The following is a 22,027-nucleotide window of genomic DNA, read 5'->3' as shown; positions in this document are numbered from 1 at the left end:
TCTTGGGATCTTCCTGCTAATGTTGTTGCTGCTTTACTCCTCTCCTGGTGCCTGAACTGGAAAGAAATGGCTCACTGGGAGACCTGTATGGAGCAGGTTGCAGTAGTCTAAGGGGGAGGTGATAACAGTATGGATAAGGGTTTCAGTAGTGTGTTCAGAAAATATTATAGAGAAAAAAAAAACCTAGATTTTAGTAGAATGTTACATAACTGTAGAGAGTTTGGCTACCCACCTAGCCCACTATCTACCCACTTTGATCAGTTCTGCTCAGATCGGCTTTGTACAAACACACCAGTCAGTCTTAAATGATCACATAGTAACATAGTAACATAGTGGATGACGGCAGAAAAAGACCTGCACGGTCCATCCGTCTGCCCAACAAGATAAACTCACATGTGCTACTTTTTGTGTATACTTTACCTTGATTTGTACCTGTCCTTTTCAGGGCACAGACCGTATAAGTCTGCCCAGCACTATCCCCACCTCCCAACCACCAGCCCCGCCTCCCACCACCGGCTCTGGCACAGACCGTATAAGTCTGCCCAGCACCATCTCCGTCTCCCGCCACCGGCTCTGCCACCCAATCTCAGCTAAGCTCCTTAGGATCCATTTCTTCTGAACAGGATTCCTTTATGTTTAGCCCACGCATGTTTGAATTCCGTTACTGTTTTTGTTTCCACCACCTCCCGTGGGAGGGCATTCCAAGCATCCACTACTCTCTCTGTGAAAAAATACTTCCTGACATTTTTCTTGAGTCTGCCCCCCTTCAATCTCATTTCATGTCCTCTCGTTCTACCGCCTTCGCATCTCCGGAAAAGGTTCGTTTGCAGATTAATACCTTTCAAATATTTGAACGTCTGTATCATATCACCCCTGTTTCTCCTTTCCTCCAGAGTATACATGTTCAGGTCCGCAAGTCTCTCCTCATACGTCTTGTAACGCAAATCCCATACCATTCTCGTAGCTTTTCTTTGCACCGCTTCAATTCTTTTTACATCCTTAACAAGATACGGCCTGCAAAACTGAACACAATACTCCAGGTGGGGCCTGACCAACGACTTATACAGGGGCATCAATACCCCCTTTCTTCTGCTGGTCACACCTCTCTCTATACAGCCTAACAACCTTCTAGCTAGGGCCACCGCCTTGTCATACTGTTTCATCGCCTTCAAATCCTCAGATACTATCACCCCAAGATCCCTCTCCCCATCCGTACCTATCAGACTCTCCCTGCAGGTGCTTCTACTACACTGGTGCTGCTTGTGAGTTTAGATGCTGCCAAAGCTTTCGATCAAGTTCAGTGGCAATATCTTTTACAGGTTTTGTCCTGAGTAGGCATTCAGGGGTGGTTTTACCGGGCAATTCAAATGCTTTATAATGTGCCACAGGTGCAACTGCTTAGTAATGGAGACCGTACATCTCTCTCTTCTCAATTATATAGGCACGAGACAGGGCTGCCCCCTCTTTCGCCCCTGCTCTTTGTCTTAGCTTTAAAGCCACTTCCTTGAGTCATTAATACCACTCCCCAAATAATAGGGCTGGACTTGTGTGGAAATCAGATTAAGGCCTTAGCTTAAGCTGATGACATTATAGTGTTTTTAACTCATCCACAAAAGGCATTATCGCCTTTGTTGGACCTGGTCAGTCATTTTGGGAACAAACTTTTCAGGCTTTCCACTTAGTTATGCTAAATTCAAGGCTTTGCCTCTCCCTTTACAAGTGCAGAGGGACTGGGTGTGACCCTTCCCTCTCATCTGGGAGGACTCTCAAGTAGGGTTACCATATGGCTCCAGAAAAAGGAGGACACATTGATCCAGTTCGGGTTTTGCTTCCATTGAAAGCAATGGAAGTAAAACCCAGACTGGCTCAATCTGTCCTCCTTTTTCTGGAGCCGTATGGTAACCCTACTCTCAAGTGCAGTATTTAGGGGTTTGCCTTCCTGAGGATTTAACTGAGTTGTATTGCATTAATGTTAAATCTTTGTTAGATAACACCATGCTGAAGTTGTACCTCTGGAAGTTCTATCCCCTATCCTTGTGGGGCTGCATATATATTTTTAACATGATATCGGCACCTCAATGGCTATATACTTTTCAGATGTTGCCTCTGTTTCTTCAACGTAGAGAAGAGCAACAATTGAGATGGCTCTTACAGAATTATTTATGGTTGGGGAAAAAACCACGCCTCCTGCTGGCTCTCATTCACACTGCGAAGGCCCATGGAGGTATGGGATTAATTAACATATGATATTGACTGTGATCAGTGGCATGTGACAAATTAATGATTGTTTTTGGGAATTGAACAATTTTCGCTTACATCTTTAGAAGCTAAACTGCATCTAGGGGTGTACTTCAGCCATATTTTGCATATGTCTAGTAAGCTCCCTCGTGGGGTTTTTCATCAACACACTTTACTTTGGGCCTCTCGGGAGGTCTGGAGGTGGGTTTGTCACAGATTTCAATTTTCACCTAAAGTAATGCCATACCTACTATATGTGATACTCCATCTTTTCTGCCTTGACTTGGCAATGGTATCTCCACAATATGGGCTTGACAGGGCCTAGTGTATCTTGCCCAGGTGGTTATGGAAGAGGGGACGCTGAAGCCTTTTGCCACCTTACAGCAGGAGTTCCAGCTTCCAGCTTCACATTTCTTTGGATATTTCCAACTTCAACATTACCTTGCATCATTGCAATGGACTGACCTAACAGTGGACATCAAAGAAATCTTGTCCAAAGAGTTTACTTTGGGCTCACAGCAATCGGTACCATTAACTTATCACCACTGCTTTTTACAAGATACTACTCCTGATCTGGATTACAGTTCTTTCTTGGAGAAGTGATCTGGAGATCTTCAATGTATGCTTTCTACAGATCAATTTCAGCGCTTTGTTCATACACAAGAGGCAGGAATCTGTGCTGCTTCAGGAACTTCTGTATAAATTTGCCTTGAGACTTCACATCTCACTTCACTAAATATATAAGTCTCATTTGACCGCCCAGAACATTTGTATTAAATGTGGCAGGACTTTAGCAACCATAGGTCACATGTTTTGGTCATGTTCCTCAGCTAGTAGTTTTTGGAGGGCTATATTGGCTGCTTTTCAGACTTACTGGGATTGCTTGGTTACTTATAATGTAACCTAGGGAATGAAAAGAGGGGAAAATATAAGATTTTTTTTCTCTGCTTACCTGGGGGGCCCATGTTCTGGAGGATTTGGGGGCCATTTTTGGTGGCCGTTTTGGTCGATGGCTGGGCAGCAGAGGCATTAGGTGCCAGTCCTAGGGTTGTGGCCGGTTGGGGCTGGTTCGTGGGCCCGTTTCAGAGGTGGGAGCGCTGAAGGAGTGTCCAGGGAGGTCCGAGGTTTCAGGGTTTGTTTTGGGGCTTTGAGGTGCGCTGGAAAGGAGTGCTGCAGAGGCAGCACTAAGGGAGCCAGCGACGCTGTTCGAGGATGATTTTAGGCCTGCTCTTGTGTGCAGAGCTGGCCGCCGAGTCTGGGGTTTCGGGTGCCATGAGAGAAGAGCAGGGGCTGAGAAGCCGAAGAAATGGCTGGCATGGGGGGGGAGAAGAGAGAGGCGCCGCGATTTTCAGGGTCCTTGGGCCTGGCAAGGTGAACCAGGCGGGCAGGATGGACCGCTGCCAGTTTTGTCTTGGTGGAGCCGGTGTAGGGGGGCCGGAAGGGGAGGAAAGCTGCGAGGGGCAGCGTTGGGTTTTCCGGACTCCCAGGGACGATTGGGCACGTCCCCGGAGTGAAGTGGCAGTGTCGGCAGGCCTCACTTGGGCTGAGTTCGGAGGGCGGCGAACGAGGAGCAGACCAGGCAACGGGGGAGCCGCTGCTGAGAGTGAGGGCGGGGCAGGAAGGCCCAGCATTCCGGGACTCTTCGACCCATTTGTGGGTCGAAAGGAAGAAAGCAGCGTGTTCGGGCGTCCACCGTGATTGAGCGTAGGCGCCGAAGTCAAGCAGGGCTCAGGGCTGAGAAGAAAGAAGATGGCGGCAGAAAGAGGAAGACGTGCGGGCACGCTCCCAAGAGGCGCGCGCCTCATGCACTAATCGGAGCGCGCACCAACTCGTTTGTCGGGAGCTCCGGTGAGGCCTAGAAGCCTGGGCCTCAATTTTAACTGGAGCTCCAGACAAAATGGCATTTTTCAGGGCATTTTTATTTTTAGCTCTGTTTTGAAAATTAGAGCAGCAGGACCGGATCCAAGGGAAGCCATCGCGACAGGAGAAATTCTGGAAAACAGGTAAGGGGTGTTTAACCCAAAATTTTAATTAGTTTTTTTTTAATTGTATAAGTTGCGTTTTTTATTTCTAAAAAATTCAGGGATTAAAGTTTTTCAAATTATTTTTGCATATTTGAGTTTGGGGAATTTTTTGGGATTTTTCAGGTGGGTTAGTTTTTGAATTTTAATATTTTAGGGGGTCTTTTGGAGGGGGTCTGTTTTAAAGGGGTTAATAAAGGGTTAAATTTTTTTATTCGACATAGCAGGTAGAGGGGAAGCTAATTGAATTTTGATATACATTTTAATTAGTTTCGGGGTTTTAGGGAGGTTTTAGGGGTGAAAATTTCGGGGCAGGTATTAAAAATGGTTAAATTTGAAAAATAAATTCATAAGTCAGGTGCAGGGGTAGTGCTTTCTGGTGGGTGTAAATTTGGGACACTTTGGTGGAAATTTTGGGTTTAAATTCTGATTTTTAGTAATTTTCCATTATAGTCTATGGGGAAAATAAAGTAAAATGGGGTTACAGTTGGGCTTAGCAGAATTCCGAATGTTACTGGAAAAAAAGGAATTCTGAAAATGCATTGGATTGGTTGAGGGGGAGCGGAATTCTAAGTTGGTGTTCCGTTTCCTGGGCGACGGAGTGCTGGCTGTGGTCAGAAGACTACTACTACTACTACTACTTAACATTTCTAGAGCGCTACTAGGGTTACGCAGCGCTGTACAATTTAACAAAGAGAGACAGTCCCTGCTCAAAGCTTACAATCTAATAGACAAGTGAACAGTCGGTCCGATAGGGGCAGTCAAATTGGGGCAGTCTGGATTCACTGAACGGTAAGGGTTAGGTGCCGAACGCAGCATTGAAGAGGTGGGCTTTAAGCAAAGACTTGAAGACGGGCAGGGAGGGGGCTTGGCGTAAGGGCTCAGGAAGATTGTTCCAAGCATAGGGTGAGGCGAGGCAGAATGAGCGGAGCCTGGAGTTGGCGGTGGTGGAGAAGGGTACTGAGAGGAGGGATTTATCCTGTGATGGAGGTTACGGGCGGGAACGTAAGGGAGATAAGGGTAGAAAGATAGTGAGGGGCAGCAGACTGAGTGCATTATAGGTAAGAAGGAGAAGCTTGAATTGAATGCGGTATCTGATCGGAAGCCAGTGAAGAAGAGACTGAAGACAGAGAAGAGAGAGGTTGTGTGGTTTGAGTGCTGGCAGAGTTTAGAGAAAAAGTGAAGGAGTTGAAAGAAAATTTAAGCAATAAAGTTGGGAAAGTGAGTAAGTGTAAGGGTGTGTGAAGGGTAAGTGAGGGAAGCAAGGAAATTGTTGATAATTAATAAAAGTGTCTGTAAAGGTGTGTTTTAAAAGTGTTGGGAAGATTGAATGAGGGTTAACTTACCTGAAAGGGGGGAAATAAGTGAAGGAAGGCTGGGACTGCATGATAGTGAATGGGTTCCTGTGAATTTTGGTGTGCCTCCTCTATAGATAGGAAGCAGTAAAACAGCATAGGCTTTAAAGAAATAGGGTAATTTAATTCTGTTTCATTTCAGTGTAATTGGCCACAGTATTGATGTTTTAAATTTAATGTCATCCAGAAGGGAATCTCTTTTGGATTTTAGGGAGTGAGGGTTTTATTCCAATTTAAGTACTTTAAGGAGAGGTTTAGGGTGAAGACCAACTGAAAGAGACCAATTACAGAGGAAGATCCGGATTTAGAAGCAGTACCTGTCACGTCCCTTACCTGTGCCGCCCTGCCCCAGTGATGCCTCGCTCCGCGAGCAGGAGAGAGCGGGGTATCGCTGGCTACGGGCAGCGTGTGCAGGGAATCGTGCTGGCCTCCTGGACGGCGCCGGTTCGCCGCTATTGCGCGGTGGCGGCTGGAGAGCGCCGGCGCTGCCATAATGGCCGGCGCTCCAAGCTGGAGAGTCTCTTCCGGGCGCGGGGCCCGGGAGCAGGGAGAACGCCCCTTCTGGGCCTGGATTGGCTGGTCGCGGCGGGACTCCGCCCTCTCTCGGTGACCAGCCTATCCAGAGCCCTGGAGCAGGTTGTAGGCTCCACCCCCCGACAGCTGAGGATTGTCTTCCTGATGGAGGGGGCTACTTAAGGACAGAGGCTGGCAGAACTCTTTGCTTCGGCTTCTGCTTGTGTGGTTCCTGAGTTCTGTGTTTGTGGATTACCTGTTTGAACCTGTTTGGACCTGGACTTTGCTTTTGTCTGCCGCCTGCCCTGAACCTTGGATTGGACCTGGACTTTGCTTTTGCCTGCCGCTGCCCTGAACCTTGGATTGGACCTGGACTTTGCTTTTGCCTGCCGCCTGCCCTGAACCTTGGATTGGACCTGGACTTTGCTTTTGCCTGCCGCCTGCCCTGAACCTTGGATTGGACCTGGACTTTGCTTTTGCCTGCCGCTGCCCTGAACCTTGGATTGGACCTGGACTTTGCTTTTGCCTGCCGCCTGCCCTGAACCTTGGATTGGACCTGGACTTTGCTTTTGCCTGCCGCCTGCCCTGAACCTTGGATTGGACCTGGACTTTGCTTTTGCCTACCGCTGCCCTGAACCTTGGATTGGACCTGGACTTTGCTTTTGCCTGCCGCTTGCCCTGAACCTTGGATTGGACCTGGACTTTCTTGCCTTCGCCTGCCCAGAACCTTGGATTGGACCTGGACTTAGCTGTTGCCTGCCGTCGTGCCTTGAAGTTCTGTTTTGACCTGGTGCTGGGCTCTGGCCATCTGTCTGCTGTCCCTCCTGGGTTCCAGTCCTTCCTCCCTGGGGAAGTTCCTGTCCTGATTCTCCAGGTAAGATCAGAACTGTCTGGCTGCCAGACGTGTTTGGCACAGGGGCTCACTGATCGTGGAATAGGCCTGACAGAAAGCCGAAGCCATGAGCTCGCCAGATAAGCCTGATCTGACCGACTTGGCCCAAGCCCTTCAACAACAGCAGGCTCAGCTTAACAGATTGTCTGGGGTACTACAGGATGTGTGCTCTCAGATGTCAGCACAGCGAGGGTCGTCGTCTGGAGCAAGTAGGACGTCTCCATCCCATCCTGCCTTTCGTTTGCCCGAACCTCCCCGATTTGACGGCACACCCTCCGCATGCCGCGGATTCCTGAATCAATGTCAAATGCTCTTTGACATGCAACCTGCCTCCTTCCCTACGGACAAATTAAAGATTACCTACATCATTTCGTTACTCTCCGGTCCTGCCTTGGCCTGGGCTTCACCACTCTGGGAACAACAGGATCCTCTCCTCTCAGAACTAGGAGAATTCCTACGTAGGTTCCGCATGGTATTTGATGTCCCAGGGCGTCCCTCTTCTGCGGCTAGTGAGCTACACGGATTCAGCCGAAGGGACAGCTCGGTTGGAGCTATGCTATTCAATTCCGCACCCTGGGCTGCGGAACTTAAATGGAATCAAGAGGCCCTTCGGCCATTTTTGGCAAGGCTTGAGTGGGCGTATTAAGGGACCGAATTAGCGGCCGTGAGATTCCAAAGTACTCTGGACGCCTTAATCGCCCTATGTATCCAGATTGATGATCCGCTTCCAGGAACGGGCACGAGAACAGGGTGCCTCTCGTCGTCTCGAAGGACCTCTCCTCAAAGACCCCGTACGGTCCTCCCCTCAGGGGCTGCGGTCCAGCTGCGGAGGAAGCGGAGGAGCCTATGGTGATTGGCAGACCCGACTATCAGCTGTGAGCGGGCCCACCGGAGGAGTAATAAATTATGCATGTATTGTGGGAAACCTGGTCATTTTGTGAAGGGATGTCCAACAAGCCGGGAAATGCTTAGACCCTAGCCTTGTGGAAGGGGTGGTTTTGGGTCAGTCAGGAGCCCTTCGGACAATTTGATGACTAGTACGATTATCTTACTGTGGCAAGACTTTAGAATAAACACCCTAGCTTTACTGGATTCAGGCGCAGGGGGCAACTTCATTGCTGCTAGCCTACTTCAGGGCTAGGAAGGCCGGGTGGTTCCCTGTAAACCAGCTCGCAGGTGACTTCTATTCATGGCTCTACTCTTCCCCAGCCGGATTACTCATCTCACCCTTCCGCTTCGGATGCAGGTGGGCCTTCTTCATATGAGGAAATACAGTTTCTTCTTATTTTACCTCAAGCCATTCATCCTGTAATTTAGGTATGCCCTGGACTGCGGCTGGCAGGCGCCCTGCATAGACTGGCCTTCAGGAGAGATCAGTCAATGGAGTACTCGTTGTTTTGAGACCTGTCCTGACACCAGTGACCCTCCTCCTACTAAGGTGCTAGCTCTGCCTGGCATCCTCCATCCCTAGTGAGGCCTGTCTGCCGAAGGAATATGATGAGTTTTCGGATGTCTTTGATGCCCGGGAGGCGGATTCCCTCCCACCCCATCGCCCTTTTGATTGTCCCATTGAATTGTTGCCGGGCACGATGCCTCCTAGAGGAAGATTATATGCCTGGTCCCGGGATGAATATGCAGCTATGCGGGACTATATTCGGGGAGAATCTTCGTAAAGGGTTCATTCGACCTTCTTCTTCTCCTGCCGGGGCAGGTTTTTTTTTTTTGTCTCCAAAAAGGATGGGTCCTCGCGACCCTGCATTGACTATCGAGGGCTTAACAACATCACGGTCAAGAACCGTTATCCTCTTCCGCTCATTCCGGAGCTTTTTGATCGACTCCAGGGGCGGTCATTTTTACTAAGTTGGATCTCCGAGGGGCCTACAATTTGATCCGGATTCGCCAGGGGGACGAGTGGAAGACTGCGTTTAATACTCATGAAGGCCACTTTGAGTACCGTGTCATGCCTTTTGGGTCTTTGTAACGCTCCGGCTGTGTTTCAAGATTTCATCAACTTCAGTTTCACCAGGATCTCCTTTATTCTTCAGTTCAGTCCATTGTTTACTTGGACGATATTCTGATCTTCTCCACTTCCTCCTCAGGATCATCCCAGGCATGTGCCCACGGGTACTTCAACGGCTCCGGGATCACCGACTGTGGTTGCCAAATTGGAAAGTATGTGCATTCCATCAATCCACTATTTCCTTTTTTGGGACATATTATCTCTGCTGTTGGATTACAAATGGCTCTGATAAACTACAGGCTATCCGGGACTGGCCCTCTTCCCCCAGGTCTCCGGCTCTGCAGCGGTTCCATTGGATTTGCTAACTACGACAGACAATTCATTCCCCATTATCTCTCCTCACAGCTCCTTTAACAAGCCCTTACTCGGAGGGGTGCGGATATTCGGCACTGGTCTCCAGCTGCTCTGGACGCCTTTTCTACCTTGAAGGAGGCTTTCTTGTCTGCATCTGTGCTCCGAAGTTCAGATGTCACTAAACCTTTCGTTGTGGAAGTGGATGCCTCTGCTTTGGGGGTGGGGGCCGTACTGTCCCAGACTGCTTCCTCTGTTAAGAGACATCCTTGTTTTTTTTTTTCTAAGAAGTTTTCTCCAGCAGAGCGTAATTATACCATCGGTGACAGAGAGCTGCTGGCTCTGAAGCTCGCCTTTCAGGAATGGGCGATACCTGCTGGACGGGGGCGGCTCACCCCATTACGGTCATTACGGATCATAAAAAACCTACTTATTTACAAGATGCCAAAACGCTTGAATCCCCGGGCAGGCCCGATGGTCCCTGTTTTTTGCGCGTTTTACCTTTCACTTGGTGTTCCGTCCCGCGGAGAAGAATATACAGGCGGATGCTCTTTCCCGAGCTTTTGATGTACCAGAGGAACCTGAGGAGCTCTATCCTATGCTCAATCCTGCTGCCTTTCCCCTATGGTGGGGGGCATCCGCCTACCTTAAGACTCCTGTTCCTGTCCGGTCTCGTCGCAAGGTTCTCCAGTGGGGTCATTCTGCTGCTTTTTCGGGACATTTTGGGTTTTCGGTAAGACTTTTCATCTTATTTCCCGCTATTTTTGGTGGCCGCACATGGCTCAGGAGATTCGGCAGTTTGTCTCTACATTGTCCTACTTGTGCCCGTACCAAGTCTTTGCCAGGCAAGCCCTGGGGCTTCTTCAACCATTGCCGGTACCCCCAGTTACCTTGGCAGGAGGTCTCGATGGACTTTATAACGGATCTTCCTTGCTCCAAGGGCCAACACCATCATCTGGGTGGTGGTGGATCGGTTTTCCCCGCATGGCGCACTTCGTACCCATGCGGTCCATGCCATCTGCGGCGGCCTCTTGCATCCCATTTTATCCAGCACATTTTTCGGTTACATGGACTACCGCACCGCATCATCAGTGATAGAGGTTCTCAATTCACCTCTAGATTTTGGAGATCCTTATGCTCAGCCCTTGGAGTTACCACGCATTTCTCTTCAGCTTACCATCCCCAGACCAACGGCATGGAGAACGCACTAACCAGACCCTTAAAGCCTTTCTCCGGGCCTTTACAAATGATCGTCAAGATAATTGGACTGATCTCCTGCCCTGGGTCTGAATTTGCCTACAACAATAGCTTCCATTCTGATTCTCGGACATCACCCCTTCTTTACCTGTTTCGGACGTCACCCTCGTCTGCCACCTCCGATTCCTTGACTGAAGCCTCTCCACTGATCCGGTCTACTCTTACCACCATTCATGCCACTTGGAGGACGGTTCGTCAGCAGTTGGGGAAGGCGGCCGCACGATATAAGCAGTTTGCTGACCGACATCGAGGTGCCGCTCCCGTATTCCAGCCAGGACAGCGAGTATGGCTCAGCACCAAGTACCTCAAACTTCGACTTCCTTCCCTTAAATTTGCTCCTCGCTTCATCGGGCCTTTTTCTGTGAAGTCTAGAGTGGGGACGGTGGTTTATCGTCTTCACTTACCTGGGAACCTTCGCATTCACAATGCTTTCCATGTATCTCTGCTTAAACCTTTTCGGACTTCCCGCTGGCATCCTGCACCAAAGAAGATTCTGGTTCCAGACGCGGACCCTGATCCTGAGTTTGAGGTAAAAGAAATTCTTGATTCTAGATTCCAGAGAGGACGATTATTTTATTTGATCTCATGGAAGAACTTTGGTCCTGAGGATAACTCTTGGGAGCCAGTTGGTAACATCCTGGCCCCTGACTTGTTGCACGATTTCCACTCTCGTTACCCTAAAAAACCAGGGCCTAGACGGAGGAGGGGGGCTTACGGGGGGGGTACTGTCACGTCCCTTACCTGTGCCGCCCTGCCCGCAGTGATGCCTCGCTCCGCGAGCAGGAGAGAGCGGGGTATCGCTGGCTACGGGCAGCGTGTGCAGGGAATCGTGCTGGCCTCCTGGACGGCGCCGGTTCGCCGCTATTGCGCGGTGGCGGCTGGAGAGCGCCGGCGCTGCCATAATGGCCGGCGCTCACAAGCTGGAGAGTCTCTTCCGGGCGCGGGGCCCGGGAGCAGGGAGAACGCCCCTTCTGGGCCTGGATTGGATGGTCGCCCCTCTCTCGGTGACCAGCCTATCCAGAGCCCTGGAGCGGGTTGCAGGCTCCACCCCCGACAGCTGAGGATTGTCTTCCTGATGGAGGGGGCTACTTAAGGACAGAGGCTGGCAGAACTCTTTGCTTCGGCTTCTGCTTGTGTGGTTCCTGAGTTCTGTGTTTTGTGGATTACCTGCTTTGAACCTGTTTGGACCTGGACTTTGCTTTTGTCTGCCGCCTGCCCTGAACCTTGGATTGGACCTGGACTTTGCTTTTGCCTGCCGCTGCCCTGAACCTTGGATTGGACCTGGGCTTTGCTTTTGCCTGCCGCCTGCCCTGAACCTTGGATTGGACCAGGACTTTGCTTTTGCCTGCCGCTTGCCCTGAACCTTGGATTGGACCAGGACTTTGCTTTTGCCTGCCGCCTGCCCTGAACCTTGGATTGGACCTGGACTTTGCTTTTGCCTACCGCCTGCCCTGAACCTTGGATTGGACCTGGACTTTGCTTTTGCCTGCCGCTTGCCCTGAACCTTGGATTGGACCTGGACTTTACTTTTACCTGTCGCCTGCCCAGAACCTTGGATTGGACCTGGACTTAGCTGTTGCCTGCCGTCTGCCTTGAAGTTCTGTTTTGACCTGGTGCTGGGCTCTGGCCATCTGTCTGCTGTCCCTCCTGGGTTCCAGTCCTTCCTCCCTGGGGAAGTTCCTGTCCTGATTCTCCAGGTAAGATCAGAACTGTCTGGCTGCCAGACGTGTTTGGCACAGGGGCTCACTGATCGTGGAATAGGCCTGACAGTACCAGGGCCCCTACGCAAGAAAGGCTACCCGACACATCAGAGAAAAGGAAATCTACTGAAGCTAAGTGACTTTGCGGGACCCAGGGACAGTCCTGAGGGTTTAATTGAACAGGGAAACCTGAAAAAGAAAAAGATACTTACCTGATTCCTCCTGGAAAGTGGATAAAAGAGACGATATCTGCAAAAGATAGGAAAATAACACAAAGAATCAAATTCTTACATTTTTGAAGAATCTAAAAACTTCAAGTTTAATAAACATTACAATACTGGGGAAAGTCAGGGCGGTGCCAACACGGTAAGCGGGGTAAGCACCGCAGGGGGGTGCCGACCTCTGGAGGGCGCCGCCACGGTGCTTACCCTCGCCGCTTACCACAAGAAGTGCTCACTTTTCTTCCAGGCCCGCCCAGCGCGCCAGCCCCAGCTCCCATTGCCAGCCACTGCTGCTTTTCCTGTTGAGCAGCAGGGCCGGCGCTGCACAAAAAGAAGAAGCACAGTCAGCTGAGCGCTAAAACGACAAAAAATGTTTTTTTAAAAAGCGCGCATCACTGACCCTGCTTCGCTCCAGGGGCAGTGACTTAAGAGACGGGAGGAGCCTGCAGAGCCAGCAGCCAATGCCTCAAGGCTGCCTGCGGTGCCGCAATTTTTTTAAAACATTTTTTGTCGGACTAGGAGCGCTTCTTCTTTTTGTAGCCGCTTCCCATAAAGCCGGTCAGTGACGACGACAACTCCTGTACTTCAATATTACTGTGCCCGAGGAAGCAACAGTGGAGAGGGGGAGAGTGCCCTCTCTGGCGCTGCATTAACTGCAGGGGTACCTGCGCGTGGCGCCTCTGTGCTGCTTAGGAAATATTAGCCAACGTGCTCCTGTAGCCAGGAGCAGGTGGTGAAAACCAAATTCTTGCTTGTCTTCACCTCTTCTGCAAGTGAACAATATGAAGTAGACTTTCCTATTGGGAACTGCTGGTTACCTTCAAATGACTTAAACTACTCACAGTTCAGTTTATAAGGCTTCATGGACCATTGTTCTAACCCAGTATGACTTTGCTTCTGTCCTTATTCTTACTCAGCTGATTGATTACTACCTACTTGTAGAACATAGCCTGTATTCAAATGATTCTCAATCTTTCAGCAACCAAGCTTCAGCTGATGAATTTGTTAATCAGTGTGAAGGTTAGGAACAGTCCTTCTTCCTAGAGACAAAGCTGAGGAACTCTCCTTGCTAGTAACCAAAAGGAAGGAATGCAGAAAATACATAGTCTGAGTGACATGATATTTTTGAAACAGTATTGAGATCTTCTGCTATGGGGATTGGCACCCATAGATATACCTAGCTGCAGGCCTCAAACCTGAGGCAAGATGTGCAAGAAAAGCTTTGCTAATGTACCCTGCCATGGAAAGTCCATCTTCAGAGGTAAGTTGCAGAAAGCTGTTATTCTCATTGAGCAACATAGCCCAATTCTGACTTGACTGTTCTTCCAGAAAGTATCAAAAAGTGGTGGACAATGGAGATCCTATTACTCTCATAGGTATAAGTTTCAAGTATGTTAGTATTTATTTATTTATTTATTTACTTACAGATATCTGATATACCACCTGTCACACCACAGCACCAGGGGTATAGCCAGACATCGCGGTGGGAGGGGGCTAGAGCCCGAGGTGGGGGGACGCATTTTAGTCTGCTGCCCCGCCACCACTGCTGTTCCCCACCCACTGCTGCAGCAAAGTACCTTGGCTGGCAGGGGTCCCCAATCCCCACCAGCCAAAGCCTTCTCCAGTGCCAGTCTCCGGCACCGCCGCATTGCCTGCCCTGTTGTCTTGTCTTCCTCATGTCCTGGACGCTCGTTTAAGTTAAACTCAATCTCACTAAAATGAGCATGCAGGGCGTGAGGGGGAAGAGAGAGAAGGCAGGCAACTCAGTGGCGCCGGAGACCAGTGCTGGACAAGGCTTCAGCTGGAGGGGGTTGGAGACCACTGCCAGCAAAACCAGGGGCCTGGATGAAATTTGGGGGGGGCCCAGGCCCCCATGACCCCACCTAGCTACACCACTGCATAGCACTACTAGGCTATTTACAATCACTCCTCCCAAACAAGACAAGGCTGTCACTGTCATTGAAGACTGAAGAGAGTTTTGACTGCCTCCATGAGAACATAGCATCAGTCCCTGTATTCATTCAAGATGACCTACCTATAGAAGGGAAGCTACATTTTTTTTTTCATACAGATGGCCTCTTATAACCTCAGACAGGTAGGTTCTCAGAATAGTCCAGAAAGGATATTATCTTCTATTAGTGGATCAGCCTCCAAATTGCCCACTGACAGCATCAAAATAGAAAATGACATGGGAACAGAGACTGAGCCCCCAGGGACAGGGTGGGAATGGAGACAGAGCCCATGGGGACAGTAGGGATGGGGACAGAGCCTGCTGCGGGGATGGGGGCATACTTTGTCCTCGTGTCATTCTCTACTTTGAAGGCTGTTAATGAATTGGACAGTCATTTACTTTCGAGTGATGCAGACGATGATGTTTTGATTTTTTGGAAAAACAACCAAAAGTGCTGGCCATAACTGGCAGAATTTGCAGGGGGGATCCTGTGCCTTCCTGCTACCAGCACATCTTCTGAGAAAGCATTTTCTATTGCAGAAAGGACTGTGGAAGATAGGAGAGCTAGACTGAATCCTGAGATTGTTGATGACTTATTATTCATCCATATATTAAAAATCATAACAGTGCATTTTAGGGGATATTTCTTCCCCACTAGAGCATACACAGCGGATTGTATTTTGTACACCTGGACATTTTAACAGGGTAGATTAGGGTTCCTTGGAGTAGTGGAAGTCAGCTATTGTGGGGGGTTGATGGGTAGAGGGTGGGTGGGGGGTATTATAGTTGCTCATTATTATTATTGTTTTGTTTGTGATTTATAAACAACAGTTGCACAAAAAATATTGTTCCTTTTTATACTTTAATAAAAAGACTTAAGTTTAAAATCATAAGTGTTTGAGGCTTCTGTGGATGGGGACAGAGCCCACAGGGATTGGACAGTGGCGGAGACTGAGCCTGTGAGGATGGGGCAGGGATGGAGACAGAACCGCAGGGATGGGGTAGGGATGGAAACAAACTTTGTCCCCGTGTCATTTTCTACATCAAAATTAAGCTCTCAGCATCAGGAAATACTTACAAAAGAACTCTCTCTTCTCTCTTACAAGAACCCATTCGGTAGTGTGGCTTTGTAAAAGAAGCCCTTCATTTCCATTGTGAAGAAAATATGGGAGAGTCAGCAAGTATCAGCTGTTGAGTCACAGAGAGCAGCAGAATCAGAGACTCGGACCAATATGGATATGAAAACAAAGTCACCAGAAAAAATCATTTTATTTTCATTTTAGTGTTTGGAATATGTCCACTTTGAGAATTTACATCTGCTATCTTATTTTGCAATGTATAGCAATTTGTTTTCTAAGAATATTGCTGACAATTCCTGTCAGTGTGGCAAGTGGTAAGCGATCATTTTCACGGTTAAAAATCATAAAAAATTATTTGCAATCAAGTATTTTGCAAGAAAGGCTTGTAAGCCTTGCCATCTTGTGCCACGGGGGGGGGGGGGGGCGCCAACTGATAGTCTGCAGGGGGGCACCAGAGACCCTAGGCACGGCCCTGGGGAAAGTGTTAAGAGAATAAAAGAAATTAAAGTGGAGTAATACTTATTATTTTTATTATTTATTATTTATTGCATTTATACCCACATTTTCCCACCTTTTTGCAGGCTCAATGGACTTACAGAGTGTTGTAATGATATAGTCATTACATGATTTAAATACAGTCGATAATAAGCTGAAGGTAAAGAGGGTTTAGATGGAAGGTGTTAGGTAAGGTCATGTGAGAGGTGTTTTTGATGTACTTGGGTGGTTTAAGGAATAATTTGTTTCATTAAGGATGTTTTTGTAGGCTTTGTTGAAGAGATGTGTCTTCAAAGCTTTGCGAAAGCTGGTTAGATTATTCATGGTTTTCAAGGCCATGGGTAATGCATTCCAAAACTGTATGCTTTTGTACGCAAGGTAGTAGCATAGGTCTGTTTGTATTTCATTCCTTTACAGCTGGGGAGAAGTTCAGATTGAGGAATTTGCGGGCCGATCTTTTGGCGTTTCTGGGCGGTAAGTCCACTAGGTTTAACATATAAGTGGGCATCTGCGTGAATGATTTTGTGTACGGTCGTGCAGATCTTGAACTCAATTCGTTCCTTGAGCGGAAGCCAGTGTAGTTTTCTCTCTTAGGGACTTCGCACTTCATATTTAGGTTTTCCAAAAATGAGTCTGGCTGCGGTGTTCTGGGCTGTTTGGAGTTTTTTAATGGTCTGTTCTTTGCAGCCTGCGTACAGAGCATTACAGTAGTCCAAGTGGCTTATCACTAATGACTGTACTAGGGTGCGGAAGATGTTTCTTGGGAAAAAAGGTTTTATTCTTTTGAGTTTCCACATCGATTGGAACATTTTTTTCGTTGTATTCTTCACGTGGGTATCGAGTGTGAGGTTTCGGTCAATAGTAACTCCCAAAATTTTCAGATTTTCTGAGATAGGAAGTGTGCAGTAGGGTGTGGTTATAGTGAGGTAATTGTTTGTGTTATATTGGGAAGTGAGAACTAGACATTGAGTTTTTTCTGCGTTAAGTTTTAGCTGGAATGAGTCTGCCCAAGAGTGCATGATTTGGAAGCTTTGGTTAATCTGATGGAGTGGGATTGGATGAGGTGTGTAAGGGAATTTGTTAAACACAAAGGGAAATTAGTGGGAATTATTACATTTTAAATGTCTATATTTATTTTAGTATATGCAAAGAAAAGTTTACCAAAGAAAGAATATGTGTAATTCTTAATATCTGTTGTGGTACCAAGACCGAGTTTCATTATTAAAAGTTTTATAGATTAGAAATCAAATTTTGTGTGACTCCATTTTATATCCCCAAATAAGGGGAACATCCTGAACCTAATTTTAAATTCCTCTCTGGCTTTAGAAAGCCGGAGACATGGTTAGTTTGATGTTGTCCTCTTCCCACACCGGAGAGCTGAGTTCTGGAGCGCTGCCATGACTATTGAGATCCAGCGAACCAGAGCTTAGTAAGTATTATCCATCCTGCTCCGGTGTGAGGGAGGGGTATAGCTACAATAATCCACTATTTTCTTTGGACAATATATATATACGGCCCTGGTGCCTTGGGATTTAAAAGATTTATTCAAAAGTCTGTACTATATGATCTCAAGGCAATTTACTGTGCTGGTTAGAGTTCACGGGCCCTACTTTGCAGACCTGGCGTTCATTGTTATTGGTGGCCCTGAGGTGGAACAGGGTGGTTCATTTATTTATTTATTTATTTTATTGCATTTGTATCTCACATTTTCCACCTATTTGCGGGCTCAGTGTGGCTTACAATACATTGTAAATAATGGAAATGCAGTTTGTTACAATCAGTTATGGATTCCATTGTGAGAAGTTAAGCGAGACAAAGTCAAAGGTGTCGTTAGGGAATAGGTCAGGAAAAGAACAATGGAACAATGGAAAGAGACAACTGGAAATTGGTAGGGTGATAAAAACCTTAGCAAAAGAACATTCGGTATAACATTTTCTGTGAGTGAAGGTTTAAGTGTGATGAGGATTACGGGGGATGAGAGTTCAGAAAAGAATGTATTGTGTATTTCTGGAATAGTGGAGTGTGGACTTCATGTCTATTGCTCCTTGCAGTAAATTTTATCGAAGAGATGAGTCTTCAGTAGTTTGCAGAAGTTGGTTAGTTCGTGGATTGTTTTCAAGTTGCGTGGTAGTATATTCCAGAATTGCGTGCTTAAGTAAGAAAAGGTTGATGCGTGCAGCGCCTTGTATTTTATGCCTTGCAGTTAGGGAAGTGAGGTTAAGAAAAGTTCGAGATGATCTTTTAGCGTTCCTGGGTGGTAGGTCTATTAAGTCGGACATGTAGGCTGGAGCATTCACCGTGGATAATTTTGTGGACTAATGTGCATATCTTAAAGGTAATGCGTTCCTTAAGGGGAGCCAGTGCAGCTTCTCTCGTAAGGGTTTAGCACTTTCATATTTTGGTTTTCCGAAGATGAGTCTGGCTGCAGTGTTCTGGGCTGTATGAAGTCTTCTTAGTATTTGCTCTTTACAACCTGCGTATAGTGAATTGCAGTAATCCAGATGGCTGAGGACGAGGGATTGCACTAGGTTTGTGGAAGACGGATCTTGGGAAGTATTGTCTTATTCTTTTCAGTTTCACATGCAATAGAACATCTTTTTGGTTGTGTTGTTTGCATGGGTTTCGAGTGTTAGATGGCGGTCGATAGTGACTCCAAGGATTTTTAAAGTTTCTGAGATTGGAAGGTTTTAGTTTTGGTGTGTTTAAGGTGGTATATTCATTCGTGTTGTATTGGGAGGTGAGTATTAGGCATTGAGGTTTTTCCGCGTTTAGTTTCAGTCGAAATGCATCTGCCCAGGTGTTCATGATGTGTAAACTTTGGTTGATTTCATTGGATATTTCTTTGATATCTTGTTTGAACGGGATGTATATTGTTACATCGTTGGCGTATATGTATGGGTTGAGGTTGTGATTTGATAGGAGTTTTGCCAATGGGATCATCATTATGTTGAAGATGGTTGATGATAGGGGGTGATCCTTGCGGTACTCCACAATTCAGGTGTCCATGAAGCGGCTGTAGTTGAGTTTGATGTAACTTGATATGACCGCAGGGTTAGGAAACCCCTGAACCAGTTTAGGACATTTCCTCCGATGCCGAAGTATTCAAGTATGTGCAATAGAATTCCGTGGTCAACCATATCAAAGGCCCTTGACATGTCGAATTGTAGAAGTATATTGTTGCCGGTTGCGATCATTTGTTTGAATTTAGTTATTAGGGTGATTAGTACTGTTTCTGTGCTGTGGTTCGATCGGAATCCGGATTGGGCATCATGCAGTATTGAGAACTTGTTTAAATAATTTGTAAGTTGTTTTGTTACCATCCCTTCAGGTATTTTGGTTTCAGTGGTATGGATGCTACTGGTCTGTAGTTGGTTATTTCACTTGCGCCTTTCTTTGTATCTTTGGGTATTGGGGTGAGTAAGATTTTTCCTTTTTCCTTTGGAAGAGTTCGTTTTGTAGCATGAAGTTTACATGGTTCGTTAGGTCTGTTACAAATTGTTGAGGGGCTGATTTCATGAGGTGTTTGGGCATTTGTCTAGTTTGCAGTAGGATTTAGCAAATTGTTTAAGTGTTTCAGAGAAGAGGTCTTCTGATAGTAATTCGAATTCGGTCCAGGTTCTGTCTGCTGGGTAAATTCCATCTTCTGGGTCTAGACAGTCTAGGAGTGTGGTGTATTCAGTAGTGCTGGCGGGTATTTAGTCGTAGTTGTATAATTTTCTCCTTAAAGTATTTCGCAAGGTTGTCGACATCTGGTATGTCTTTGCTGTTGTTTGTAGCTGGTGCGGTTGTCTAGCAATTTATTCACAAGGTAGAAGAGTTTGTGTGTGTCTTTGTAGTTGGGTCCTATCATTGTCTTGTAATGTAGTCTTTTAGTCTTTTTTATGGTATATTTGTATTTCCTCCGGAGTAGTTTCCAGGCATTTAGTGTTTGTTCATCTTTCTTTTTGTTCCATGCGCGTTCTAGTTTCCTGACTTGTGTTTTAAGTTTTTTCAGCTCTTCGGTGAACCATGGGTTTGATTTTTTCCTATGCGATGTTCTGGTTTGGATTGGGGCGATTTGTCTAATGTTGTTGTGCATATATCATCCCATTCTTGGAGGAATTGAGTGGTGTCAGCATTTGTTAACCATCATTCTGGTAGACCTGTTGCCAGAATGTTGTGGGGTCTATTTTTCCTCTCGTGGTGTATGTTGTTCGTTCATGTTTGTTGATTGTGTTTATGTGTGTTTTTCGCCAGTTGAGGGAGACATATGCTTTATGGTGGTCTGACCATAGTGTAGGTGTCCATCTTTTCTTTTGGTAGGTTATTGCGTTTTTGGTTTGTTAAGTTGTTCATAGGTTGTGCGTGGAGTTGGTGTATTGTGGTTGGCTTGTTATCGATGTTCTTCAGGGTGGGCATTGTGTGTGTGTGAGTGCTGTGCAACTTGTGGGTTATGGTGTTATTGTTGTCTGGGTCGTAGGTCGATGGTCCTGGGCAGCGCCTTTCTGTTTGTCGATGCCTGTATGAGCATGTAGTTGTGTGCTGAACTTTTGAGCTTATTCTGTTTCACCTGCACTTCCCACAATAAGATGCTGCTCTGAGAGTGTGAGGGTGGGGAGTTCATGGTTTAGAGTTTTGTATTCTGTTTCATAGTTCTGTCCTGCTGTGGAACAATAAAGATGATTGAACATAAAAGTGTGAAAAGTTTCTTGTCCTGTTTTACAGGAGCAGCAAATATTAGAAGAGCTAAGGCCAGCAAAAAACATTTTGGCAGGATCCATGCAGTTTGGTGATGTGAAAAACAGATTAACTGAGTGAAAGAAGCAGACACAGCAGCTTTCATTGACTGTCTAGAAATTGGACGATTGAGTTGAAAGTAACTCACATTCTGTGTCTGATTCCAAAATTTTCTTTGAATCAGGCTTACCATTAAATTGAATACTAACAGTGTATTTGTATAGAGCAGAGGCAACATGGCCTGAAACAATTATTTAAGGTCATAATAGCAGGTTGAGATTCTAAACAATGTTCAACTGTAACCAATAAAAGTATTAAGATGTACAAAGAATCGTTGTTATAATTTTGGGAAAAATATTATATATGATTTATCAATAACATCTGTAAGTAACCATATATTATTCTCATATAATTTCTTCCATATAAAATTGGACTTTTATCAATTTTTATTTTTGTGTTAGACTATATAAGAATATGCGTTCTAGTTTTCAATGGAATATCAAGTGTTTTGTCTATTTTTTGATACTGTAAAATTGTATTATCTTTTAAAAGTTTTGGAAAAGTTGATGAAATTACATATTTTATAGAAAATGGATGTCATGGCTCTTTTTCTTTAAGTAACAATATTGGTGTATAATTGAAATCCTCATATACTACTACTACTACTTAACATTTCTAAAGCGCTACTAGGGTTACGCAGCACTGTACAATTTAACATGGAAGGACAGTCCCTGCTCAAGGAGCTTACAGTCTAAAAGACAGGTGTACAATCTAAAGACAAGTGTACAGTCAAAAGACAAGTGTAGAGTTAGTCTGATAGGGCATACTATATTTCACGAAAGGTTAGGTGCCGAAAGCAGCATTGAAGAGGTGAATTTTAAGCAGAGATTTGAAGATGGGTAGGGAGGGTGTTTGGCGTAGGGGTTGAGGAAGATTGTTCCAGGCATAGGGTGAGGCAAGGCAGAATGAGCGGAGCCTGGAGTTGGCAGTGGTGGAGAAGGGAACTGAAAGGAGGGATTTGTCCTCTGAGCGGAGGTTACGGGTGGGAACATAGGGGAGATGAGGGTAGAGAGGTAGTGAGGAGCTGCAGACCGGGTGCATTTGTAGGTAAGGGAGGAGAAGCTTGAATTGTATGCGGTATCTGATCGGAAGCCAGTGAAGTGACTTGAGGAGAAGGGTGATATGAGTAAATCGGTTCTGGCGGAATATAAGACATGCGGCAGCGTTCTGAACGGATTGAAGGGGGGATAGATGGCTAAGGTGGGAGGCCGGTGAGGA

This window comes from Microcaecilia unicolor, chromosome 3 (genome assembly GCF_901765095.1).
Source record: "Microcaecilia unicolor chromosome 3, aMicUni1.1, whole genome shotgun sequence".
Lineage (NCBI taxonomy): Eukaryota > Metazoa > Chordata > Amphibia > Gymnophiona > Siphonopidae > Microcaecilia > Microcaecilia unicolor.
This window is presented reverse-complemented; position numbering follows the sequence as displayed.